Below are 12239 nucleotides of genomic sequence, written 5' to 3' on the forward strand. Positions count from 1 at the left end.
TATCATGCTGGGAATGGTACAATTAAAGTCCATGTACTTAGCATTGTTTCAGCCTTTGATGTTTGCCAAAAGTTCTCTTTTCAGCACCTACAATGTGCCTAGAATTGTATCCTTCTGTAATTCGTACAGAGTTACATGCATTGGTAGCATATCTATGTATGACTGTCAATTATTTTTTTATTAGACCTATTGCTCCTACTACTATTGGAACTGACTGGGTATATTTCTTCCACATTGTTCTTGTTTCTACTTGCAAATCCTGGTATTTTATGACTTTGTGTCTCTCTTTGTACATAAGACATTGCAATCAGTGGGTTTAGCAGTTTCAATGATCAAAGCTACTTTTGGCTTTTTTTCATGGACTACTGTATCTGGTTTTCTTGCATCTATTTTTTGAACTGTTGGTAATGGGTAATTCCATGGGATGTAATCTTCATTATTCTCTATAATGCTTTGCTGTTCATGTTTCCAATGCTTCTCAGCTACTTCTATGTTGTAGTGTTTGCACAATCCCTATTGCAACAGTCTTGCCTCCTTATTGTGCCTTTCAATATACAGGTTATCTGCCAAGATGTTCATCTGTTTCCAGTTCTGTTTTACAGAACCTGCAGTTGTCTGTTTCTCCTATATGCTCAATGGAGTTTGTAAACTAACGTTTATGTAGTCCGCTCTCCTGGGCTCCATTATTAGCCTTTCATCTTTTGGTTTCAATTTACCTCTCTTTAACCATCCCTGCATCAAATCTTGGTCAACATGAGGTTGTTCCAAGAGATCTCTGTACTTGTCAGTATATTTATGGATTTTCCAATATTCATTACTTCTCATCTGATTTTTTTTGGCACATTGAGTTGCTCTATGTTTTTTTCCTAATTCTAGTTTGATTTCAATTCTTACTTCACAATTAAATGCTTCTGCTAAACTAAGAGAGGATATTGTCTTAGAATCCATTTCCTTATTTTTTAAAACTTTCACTATGTTTGGATCTGATGAGGTCAGTAGATATTTATGCAGCCCCACAATTACAGATCTGTACATGTAATCAGTTTCAAGGAAGTCCATACCCATTTAGTGGGGAATATATATTTTTTGGCATACAATGATTCTTACATAAGTTGATAAGCAAGAAGCATTCTTGTTTTCCTGTCCAACTGATCCAATACTTCTGGAGCTGGCCAATCACCCCAAACTGTAAGTTGGAACAGGAAGAGCAAACTGGTTTATAGCTTGGACTTGGACTTGATTCCTAGATATCAAGGCAGTCTTCAAATTAGTTTAAGTCTTTTGAAGTATTCTTTACAGAGTTTTATTATTATTTTTTCATGTTTTCTTGCAGATCATTTATATATTCCCAAATATATAAAAAAACTCCCTCTATCTCAAGTTCTTTCATATCACATTCTATTCCAGATTAATGTTTTCTTGTTGCTGCGGCTTTCCTGTTTAAATGTTGCTTTTGCATATTTATCAATACCAAATAACATTCTTATATCATCTAAGTTTTAACCTTTTTTAGTTCTTTCAGTTCCTTATCTGATGAATTATACCATTTTAAGACTTCAACAACAAGTCGATTCTAAGATGGCCGCCAGTTAGCACATACTTTAGCTTGCTCTAATTACTAGCTACGAATGTAAACTCATCTAAAGCTACTGCTGCTGCAAAAATCTACAAAAAATCATCTCTTGCGAAAATCAGTCTATTTCCCTATCTGTGAGAATCTTATTTTCAACTTCTGAGTTAAAAAAATAAGAAATGCATACCTTGAATCTGGGAGGTAAGTAAGCAGTGATACCTGTACATGTGTTTGGGCCTGCAATTAGCAAGTAGCAACTATAAAGAAGAAAAGAAGCAAGTTTTCACACAACAAAGAAATAATGGAACAAATGGAAACACACACTTCTAAGACAAGAATATCTCAAATTGTATCTCCTGAGAAAGAAATTAGCATTAAGAGGCAGAAAACTAACAACAAAACTGAAGCTGGAAAATATCAACTGAAACCAAAAAGTGAACAATTATTTGAAATGGAGGAAGTAAAAGCAGCCTTGATACCTTTGCAAACAGAAATACAATCTTTCTCTTCAAAACTCACAGTGTTTAGAAACAACTTAGATCAAGTAATGACCAGACTAGATAAAAATGAGGCTAGAATACTGTCTGAGCAATGAGACAAAGATAAAAGAAATACAGAAAGCTACCTCCATTACTGAAAGCTCAGTCAAAGACGTACAACAAAAACTGATTGATCTTGAAGCTAGATCAAGCAGAAATAATGTATTGATCAGAGGCATCCCAGAAAAGTATGAACAACCCCAGCTAACTAATGTGGCAAAATAAATCTTTGATCTTCTTCTTGATAACAAAGAACTATCTCAAACAATTGTCATTGAAAGAATACACTGAGCTTTAAGAAAATCTCAAACCCTGGATGCCCCTAGACAAATATATGTAAGGATTCTAAATGCTTCACATGCTCAAGCAATAATTCAGTTGCAAAAAAAAAAAGAAAATACATTATATGGAAAGGCTGCAAGACAATTTTTGCTCAGGACCTGCCTCTACAAATCAAACAACTAAGACAAGTTCTATTGCCTTACTGCACTTAGTAAGCAAAAATATAAGATTTCAAATGAAATATCCAGCGACTCTACACTTTCAATATAATGGCTTAAATTATGCAGTAAAAAACAATGAAGAAGGAAAAACGGCTTTTCTTAAACCCTTGAAAGAATTACCAAACAAAATGACATGATAAAATATGCTTTTCGCCAAAAACGCATCTAATACAAAGAATCTATCCATCTAAATATTAATTTATGCTAAACTGAATCAAACAACAAGGTAAATTACTTAAATTACCTTCTTTCTACTTAAATCCACTGCTTTCCATTTAAACGTTCTAAATCCAGACCTAGGTGTATCTCCATGCCACTGCGAAAGGACTACAAACTCCCATAATCCTTTGCGACTGCAAATCAGGAAGAATAAGCAAACTGAGGTCAAAGGAACATCTACGGCATCCATCTAAGCCCAAAACAACTCTGAAAACCCACGTTTGCCTAAGAAAACAAAAGTAAGGCTTCTACATTTCTGAAACCTTTGGAACTGTATCCTAAAGATTAAAAAAATGGAAGAATCTCGTGCCAAGATCGGAAGGTAAATCCAGCCTAGAATTAAGTGCAGCAGCCTAAACATTTATTTACAATATAAATATATATGTATTTGTTTTTTTTTTCCTGAATATATACAAACTGGACAAATAAAAAACCTTCTGGGTCAGATGCTGTAGCAGATGCTGTAGCTGCAACAAATAACTAACCCTTATTAGGTCCTATAAAGTATGAAGTTGGGTTTGTTTTGCTTTATTTTCTTTCTTTTTTTATTTGTATATTTTTATTTTTAAATAAGTATGCATCAAAAAATGTAAACATATCAATCTAGATCAGCAGAGACTATGAAAGACTCTTGATATTAGTGTCTGATCAACACTATAGATCTTAGATGTATATGTGCTTTATACATATAAAATAAATGGATAATTAGGACTATCACTGACCTTTACTGTAAACACTGGCCCAACAAGTAAGAACTGCTGTATACTAAAAGAAGGATTGTGTTTGAAATCATCAAAATAAGGAACATACAAATAGAAAGTGACAAACTATAACAAGTCATAATCAATATGTGCATGTAATCGTTTTCTTTGTGTGAATTTGAAAGAAATGCTACAGTATTTTTTTGAAATGTACTATTTAAAGATTGCCTATTAAATTAGATATTTCAGTCTTAGTTAAAGGCAGTTTACAAAATGCTCAGTCTAATTACTTTCAAATGAAGAAAGGGTTATAAATCATATTTCCTGCTATTACATATGTTTTGTTTGGACAAACTGTTATGTGTGTTGCTGTAATTTTGCTGGGACTTAGAATGACAGGAACTTTTTGTAATATAGTTGTAAATGTTCTGTTTAACTCTCTTTCAGTTAGTGGGTTAGCATGGGTATGCACGGGGTGGGGGGGGTCTGAAAGGGAGTGGTGTCACACATATATACATATTATCGACCTGTACCTACAACTCTAAGAAATTTTTAAAGTTATATATGTCCCTAAATATTTCTGTTAGCTCAGAAAGTCAGCATTCTGTTTAATATATCTTTTAGATGATTTTTGTAGATTCATGGAATGTAAAGGGCTTACAAAATAAGACAAAGAAGAATATATTAATGCATTTAATTTTTAAATCTAAGGCAGAGATAGCATTCGTTCAAGAAACGCATATGTTGAAGGAACAATGGGAGAAAGATACAAAAAAAAGAAATGGGTGAAACATATTGTTGCTGCTGGTGACAGTACAGCTTCTAGAGGAGTTGCTACAATAGTTAAAAAATATTTTGATGGCACTATAATGAAGAGCAGCTACGACCCAAATGGTAGATGGTGTTATTTTACTTGTGAACTGCCTATATTTAAAAAACCTTTCTTAGTCCTAAATGTATATGTCCCATGTTTGCATCAATTAACCTATCTATACGAGATATATAGAATTCTAGAGAACTTTCCTATTTATATATCATAGGAGGAGACTGGAATATCATAATTAATCCTGAAGTAGATATAGCAAATAAAGATAACAAGCAACCTGTTCAACTTGCTACATTAATAGCTGAAATAATGGAAGATTTTAAGCTAGCTGACCCATTTGAAAACTATAAAAATAATCCATCTACTAGTAAATTCACTTATTTTTCATCATACCACAAGTCCTGGTCTAGAATAGACATATTTTTAATATCTGAAACTTTACTAAATAATGCAGTTACCTACAATAGTGAACCTAGAACAATATCAGATCATGCAAAAATAAACATTACAATACATATGGTTAGCTCATTGCAAAAATGCCAAACACTAGCTAACTGGACGTTAAATACTAACTTATTAAATGATAAAGAAATCTCACAGGGAATCACTGACATTCTTACTCAAGCTAAAAATAACCTAGAGGTAACAGATATACCATATGACATTCAATAGCAAGCAACAAAAGCCACTATTAGGGGAATACTAATCCAAAAAGCCACTCGCTATAAAAAATTAAACAAGGAAAAAGACATAACATTAGAATCAAAATTAAAAAGTAGAGTCAGAATTACAAATTAAACATTCACCAGAACTCGAAAGTCAAATGGTTACATTACAAGGACAATTACATGAAATTTAATCACAACAGTACACTATCAGTGAAATTAAACTTCTCCACAAATATGCCGAATGGGCTCAATCCCCCTCAAAAGTGTTGGCAAGAATCATAAACATAAAAAACCCTACCAAAATAAAGCAATTAAATTATAATAACAAAACTCTAGATATGGACAAATAGATTATAATGGTTTTTGAAAAGATTTATCAAAAACTATATGGCCCACACAACCAATTTAATTAATTATTATTCCATCAATTCACAGAAGAATTGCAATTTCCAGTACTGAATGAAGCACAAATAAATAATTGTAATGCCCCTATAAATGTAGAGGAAATCATTGCTGCGGTAAATAAGTTAAAACCAGGTAAATCACCAGGGCCAGATGGGTACATGGCGGAGTTCTGTAAGACTTTCAAAAAACAATTAGCTCCGATACTATTGAAAGTATATGAATATGTAATAAATATGGTATCAAAGACCTGTATATCAACAACTCAGAAAATATACTCATACCAAAACCCAAATCTGATGCATCAAATCCTAACAATTACAGGCCGATAGCACTCATAAATATTGATATCAAAATTCTATCTACAGTCTTAGCTATCAGAATCAAACAAATCTTATCTCTCATCATATTTTCTGAACAACTAGGTTTTATGAACAACAGACAGGTATACGATAATACACTCACTATTGAGTCAATCATTAGTTTAAAAGCGAATGATAAATGCCCTAGCTATATACTATCAGTAGATGCATCTAAAGCTTTTGACAGAGTAAACTTTGATTTTCTGTTAAAGATACTCAAGAAATTTAGCATTCCTGAAGAATATACAAACATGGTGAGGGCTTTATACAATAATGCTACGACAACAGTATCTATAAATAAAAAGCAATCAAAACCTATTCAGATCACTAACGGTACAAGGCAAGGATGCCCACTATCACCATACCTGTTCAATATATACATTGAACCTCTTCTTCTTAAAATATCACAAAGAACTTTCCACCATCTTATGAATATTTCAAAAATCCCAATAAAGTTTACAGCTTTCGCTGATGATCTTAATATTTACTTTGAATTCCCTAATACAGATTTAAACAAAATCTTAAATTCCATTGAAAAATTTTCAAAGGTATCTAATTATACCATTAACCCAAACAAATCAGTTATATTCTGTTTGAATACTCTAGGACATAAGGAATTCTATTTCCCTGAAACTGAAATAAAAGTCAGTTATAATCTCAAATATCTGGGTATCATATTCACTCACCCCCAATCTGATTTGACTAAAAATAATTTGTTTAAAACCTGGGCTAATATCACAGAAGACACTAAAAGATGGTTAAATCTTAATCTCTCTCCACTATCTAAGGCGGCTATAGTTAAAATGAATATTCTCCCAAGATTATTGTTTCACTTTAATGCTATTAATCAAAATATATCAAATAATTTCTTTTCCAAACTTGAAACACTACTAGGGAAATGTATTTGACATCCAAAAAATACAAAAATAAAATACTCTAGATTAACATTACCCAAACAGAAGGAGGTATAGAACTACCCAATTTTCAAACATACTATGGCATAATAAACGCTAGTCGAATTATACAAATAGCAAATTTTGAACCCTCTAACAAAGCATGGTATCCACTATGGATTAAAATATATTACAATCATTTATTTTATTTTATTTTACATTTGTTGACCGGGCTGGTCTAGCTGGATACATGTCCATTTTCAGTAGAGGCCCGGGGAGAAAAGCTCCACATAGAGATACATAGTAGTACAATTACATAAAAGAAGTTATACAGTGTTAAGAAAAAATATTTAGGAAATGTAAAATAGTACAGTCAAAACGAAAATCCCCTTTTTTTTTTTTTTATGGTATTCCAGTTCATAGGTTACAGTGATAATTTATGCATAAAATGCTTATAATTAGTGTACGTAGGATAGATTGTAAATATTTCATATGAAGACATGAAGTCTTATCAAATGTAAACCCTAAAGCAATACCCTTTTTAAATTCTAAGACATTAAGGTATTTTAATATCCACCCCATAATCATAAGAAATACATTACTATTTCAAAAGCTGGTATCCTCCATAAATCTTAAGGATACTTTGTTACTAGGACAACCAATACACCTAAATCCTAATATTAAATTAAACAACACTATGATAAACCTGAATCAATACCCACTAATTAAAAACACCACTGTATGGAACTTCTACCAAGTCAAAAGCCTTTCATTTGAAAATATTAGGCAAAGATTAGAAGCAAATAAAAGTTATAACACCATAATCAACCAATTACTATACCTGATCAACACAATTACTACAAATGTTAAAATAGACAACCAAGACATGCAGCTATATCAACAAATGATTAACCTGTTGCTTTCGAGATCCAAAATGTTATCAAACACATATAGATTAATAACAAGAATTAGATACCAAGATGCACTTCTATATTCAGAAATTTGGGAAGGAAAAATAACATGATTACTGTTAAACAAAAATCTGCTGCAACTGAACTCACTTTGAAATTAACCCCTCTCAAAATACTAATTTATACCCAAATTATGATTAACAATAATGCCTATCACACACCATTTTTTCTAAGTAAAAGTAATACTTCTCACTCTCCTTATTGCCCCACATGTCCAAACAGCGTAGCTGACACCCTTCATATTTTTTGGAGCTGTAAGAATGTTTACAAATTATGGTGTTCATTAAGAACCAAGTTAGAAAAAAGGGATACACTAAATCTACCCTGTCATGTGAAATTGCAATTGTGCATGTATTCCCCACCAACTTTTCATATGAAAACAAACACATCATAGTAACATTGTTTGCAATGATGAAATCATACATAGCTCAAAATTGGTTAGATAGAACTAAAATTACATGGGAAGAATTTAAAGGAATGGCTATAAAATACATATTAGCCAGCAAACTAATTACATGAAACCAAAAAAAAAAAAAACTATCCTAGTATCAGAAATATTGGAAAACGCTTATAGAAATCTTAAGGTAAAACTGGTTTATGTACAAGGGACTACAGCATCATTATTACTCTAAGTAAATAAGGAAAATGAAAGAAAATCAATATTGCAAAATTTGTACCCATTTTAAAATTGGATAGGTCTAGGAAGTGTAAATAAAATGAACATTCTGAGGTGACATCAACTGTATATAGTACATAGTACAAGATACAATTTAAGTTAAAGTTAGGTAGGGTAGAATATCTTGATGCAACTGTTTTTATGTCAGATTCTATTATAATTAAAATATTGCAGAGTAGATTTTGTCTTACAACTTAATGAGAACAGCTTGAATGTTAGTTAATTCTGCATATTGATAACTGAACACTGATGGTATATGTCCTGTATATCTTATTGTGCTTCTTGCAAATTGATATTCCATGTATCTTGTCCTTATTTATTTCTGTTTTATTCTTCTTCTTCTTGTATTAAAAAAGAGGAAAATTTAATAAAATATATATTTGAAAAAAAAAGACTTCCAACAAATAGTAGATAAGATGTCTTTAAAAACGGTTGATTTCTGAAAGCCAAACTGTAACCATGGACTAATCTGTTTAGGAAATAGCTTGAGAACAACACAAAACAGCAGCGGTGAAAGACAATCACTCCTGAAATATCCCCTTTGAATTTTTATTTGTGGGATAATACTTTGTCATGGCTCAACTGCAAAGCTCTGCGACTGTTTCATGGTCACTGTAATGTAATTGATTAATGTAAGGTGTGTCTTATACATCTGTAAACAGACCTTTATCCTTGAATGCGGGATGCTGTCAAATGCTTTTTTTGTAATCCATCTATGCCATACCTAGATTCTTGCTCCTTTGTACAGTTGTCCTTTATGACTGTGTTTAGCAACAACTGATTCTTTGTTCCACATGGCTTTCTTTTGTTACCCTTTTGTTCTGTTGCAGTAAATGATTTTTTTCTGAATGACTATAAACTCTGTCTGAATTAATTTTATTGTTTAACTTGTGTATTGTTAGGAGGCAAGTTATCGGTTTATAGGTTTTAGGAAGTCTTGCAGGTTCTCACTCTTAAGGAAGAGTATCATTTTTCCTGTCATTAACCAGTTTGTTGTCTGTTCAGGATGTGCATAAATAATTCTTACTCAGGGCTAAATCTTTGTGTATGTCTGTCTGTTATTTAGTGAGACTGATGTGCCCTTATGGCAAACTCAATCTGGAGAGAAGGGAAACTGTGGTGCATTATGGGGGCTAGTTGAGCAGTTTTAGAGCCTACGAGATTCTTAAAGGTGCGGAGTGACTGATGCTTGTGGCTAAGCAGCACTAAGGATGAAGTGGACAAATGTGGATCATTAAGATCTAACATTGTGGTAAATACATAATTCTCATTTATGTAGTTAAATGCATTACATGCCCTGTTTTGTTATGTTGGGAATACTGTTTCTAATTTTAAACCCTGAGATGCAGGAAATATTTTAGTTATGCAAAAATGAAATTGTAATAATTCCCCATACAGATATATTTGTGTAACAGATGCTATGCATACTTTTTTATCTCAGGTGGTGCAGGTTAGCTTTATCACTGAGTGGTTCAGGAGGTGATTTAAATGATTAATTACATAGATTATGCTGAGTACACGTCAAGGGCCATAGTGTGATTCTAAAGAAAACCTGGTTCAAATAAAGATTGATTCTTAAAATGTATGTTAAAAAAGGTTTTAAGAAATTAATTGTTGCATTAGCATCAGCTGTGGGTAATGACAGTGGTGCATTTATTATTTTTATTTTACATTTGTTTACTGGGAAAGTCTGATTGGACACAGGTCCTTTTTCAGCAGAGGCCCGGGGAGAAAAGCTCTTCATACAACATTATTCAATTACAAAATGACAATTTAGTATACATAAGACAATCTGGTATGCATAAAACAGTAACACCTTAGTACACACGATAGGATATATGTCTCACAAACATAATACACTTACATGAAGTGATTACTTTATGTATATTCATTGTTGTCACAAATTACACTGTTAAGTAAGTCTGTGCAGAATATAAAACAAGATTGTAAAGATAAGGATTTAAGCAAAACTATCATGAGTAAAGGTGGAATGAGGGGTTATAGGAGGTAAGGCAAGGGCAAGAGTTAGTTAGTTGGGTAGGAAGTGTGCAAGGACTACAGTTAGTTAGTTTGGGTAGGAAATGTGCTAGGTGAGAATGAGTTAGAGAGAGCAGTAGGATGTGTGAATTACTACCCAGGGCTGTCACAGTTACAGAGCCTTGAGTTCAGTAGGCGTGATTTTAGAGCTGTTTTGAAGGAGGCAGTGGAAGCTGTGGCTGAGGTATTGGGGGAAGGCTGTTCCACTGTTTAGCAATAATGTTGATATAGAGGGATGTACCTGCAGAATTATTGGCTTTAGTCACTTCTAGTAGAAGTTTTTGATTAGATTGAAGGACTGTTGTTTTGGTGCTTGGATGTAGTATGTTTTGTAGAGCTGGGTGATTTTCAGGATACCAAAGCAATTTGTTGGCTAGTATAAGCTGATTATAAAGAATGAGTTGGGGAAGATGTAGCCAGTTAAGTTGTTTGAGAGGAATGCAATGGTGTGTTCTGAATAGAGTGGTTGCAAATTTGGCGATTTTGTTATAGCAAGCTTGCAACTTGGATAGGTCAGATGTTCTTGCATTGGTGAGGATTGGGAAGGTGTACAGAAGAGTAGAGAGTAGAGATGAGATGGGTACATGCAATAGTAGCTCTAGTGCTATTTGTTAGGAACTGTTTATTTCTATATAGTATAGCTATTTTTTATGTACTTTCTTTATAGTAAAGGATATATGTATTTCGAATTTCATGTTGCTGTCAATTTCTACCCCCAGCAGTTTGGTGTGATTGATTGGTGATATGACTGTATTGTTACTGAAGGTGATGTTTAATGTTAGGTTATGTGTTGAATACTGTGTGGGTAGAAAGGTAAGAAGTTTAGTTTTGTTAGGATTTAGTGTTAGTTGTGAGTCAGTAAGCATCTTTCAACAGTGAGAAAGGCGGATTGTGTTTGTTGATATAGTACTTGGTGGGGGGAGCACAGATTAGTGTGGAATCATCTGCATATTGGATGAGTGAGACCTGTAGTGTGGATGTATGAAGGTTATTGGTGAAAACAGAAAACAGCAGTGGTCCAAGAATGGAACCTTGTGGGACTCCTAGTGAGACTGGTAGAAGAGGAGAGAGTTCTAGGTGCCATCTGACTGCCTTTTGTCTGCCTGTTAAGTAACTCCTAAACCTGGAAATGGTAGAAGAGCTGAGATTTAGTTCTGAAAGAGTGCTGATGAGTTTATCAGGATTAACCATATCAAAAGTCTTGGAAAGATCTAGAAAGATAGCCTAAACAAATTTTCCATTGCTTTTGTGGTTGTTTACTGTCTGAGTGAAGGACTCGAGGGCAGCAGTGGTGCTATGGGATGGTCTAAAACCATGTTGTGTTTTGGTGAGTAGATTATTAGAGTGTAGGTATGTCATGATTTGTGTGTGTACACACCCCTCAAGGATTTTGGAGAGGGGAGAGAGTATGGCAATTGGTCAGTAGTTAGTAAGTTCTTTAGAGTTGCCCCCCCTTGTGAAGTGGAGTGATGTATGAGCTGAGGGAGTAGGTTTTCTGATATGGGGTGATTAATGAGAATTGCTGCAGGATATGCAGTTGCTTAAGTGGCAATTTTTAAGAATTCAGCTCGTAATCTGTCAGCGGAATGAGGTGTGGATTTTAGTTTGCTAAGCAGTTTTTTAATTGTGGGGATGGGGACAGGTTGAAGCGTAAAGTGCTGTTCATTATTATGTTTTTTCGGTGACTTAATACAAGTAGAATGGCTTTGAGAGTTGGCTAGAGCTAGGATGGATTCTGTAAAGAATTTGTTGAAGTGAATTGCTATACTGGTTGAGCTGTCAGTAGTTACAGGGGGAGGGTTGCCAGTTTTTCCTGGTTGTAGTACTTTGTTGATGTCCAAAAATTTTTAGGATCATTTTGATGCCTAA

At 33.5% G+C, this 12239-nt stretch overlaps 1 protein-coding gene across 1 annotated transcript in view; it reads left to right on the forward strand.

Moving 5' to 3' along the window:
• HMCN1 (hemicentin 1) overlaps window positions 1-12239 on the forward strand; it is a 5606893-nt gene that overhangs the window by 3199172 nt on the left and 2395482 nt on the right. The gene's annotated exons all lie outside the window — the stretch shown is intronic.

The sequence above is a fragment of the Protopterus annectens genome, chromosome 10.part0 (genome assembly GCF_019279795.1).
Source record: "Protopterus annectens isolate FY-2018-M chromosome 10.part0, PAN1.0, whole genome shotgun sequence".
NCBI classification, from domain to species: Eukaryota; Metazoa; Chordata; order Ceratodontiformes; family Protopteridae; genus Protopterus; species Protopterus annectens.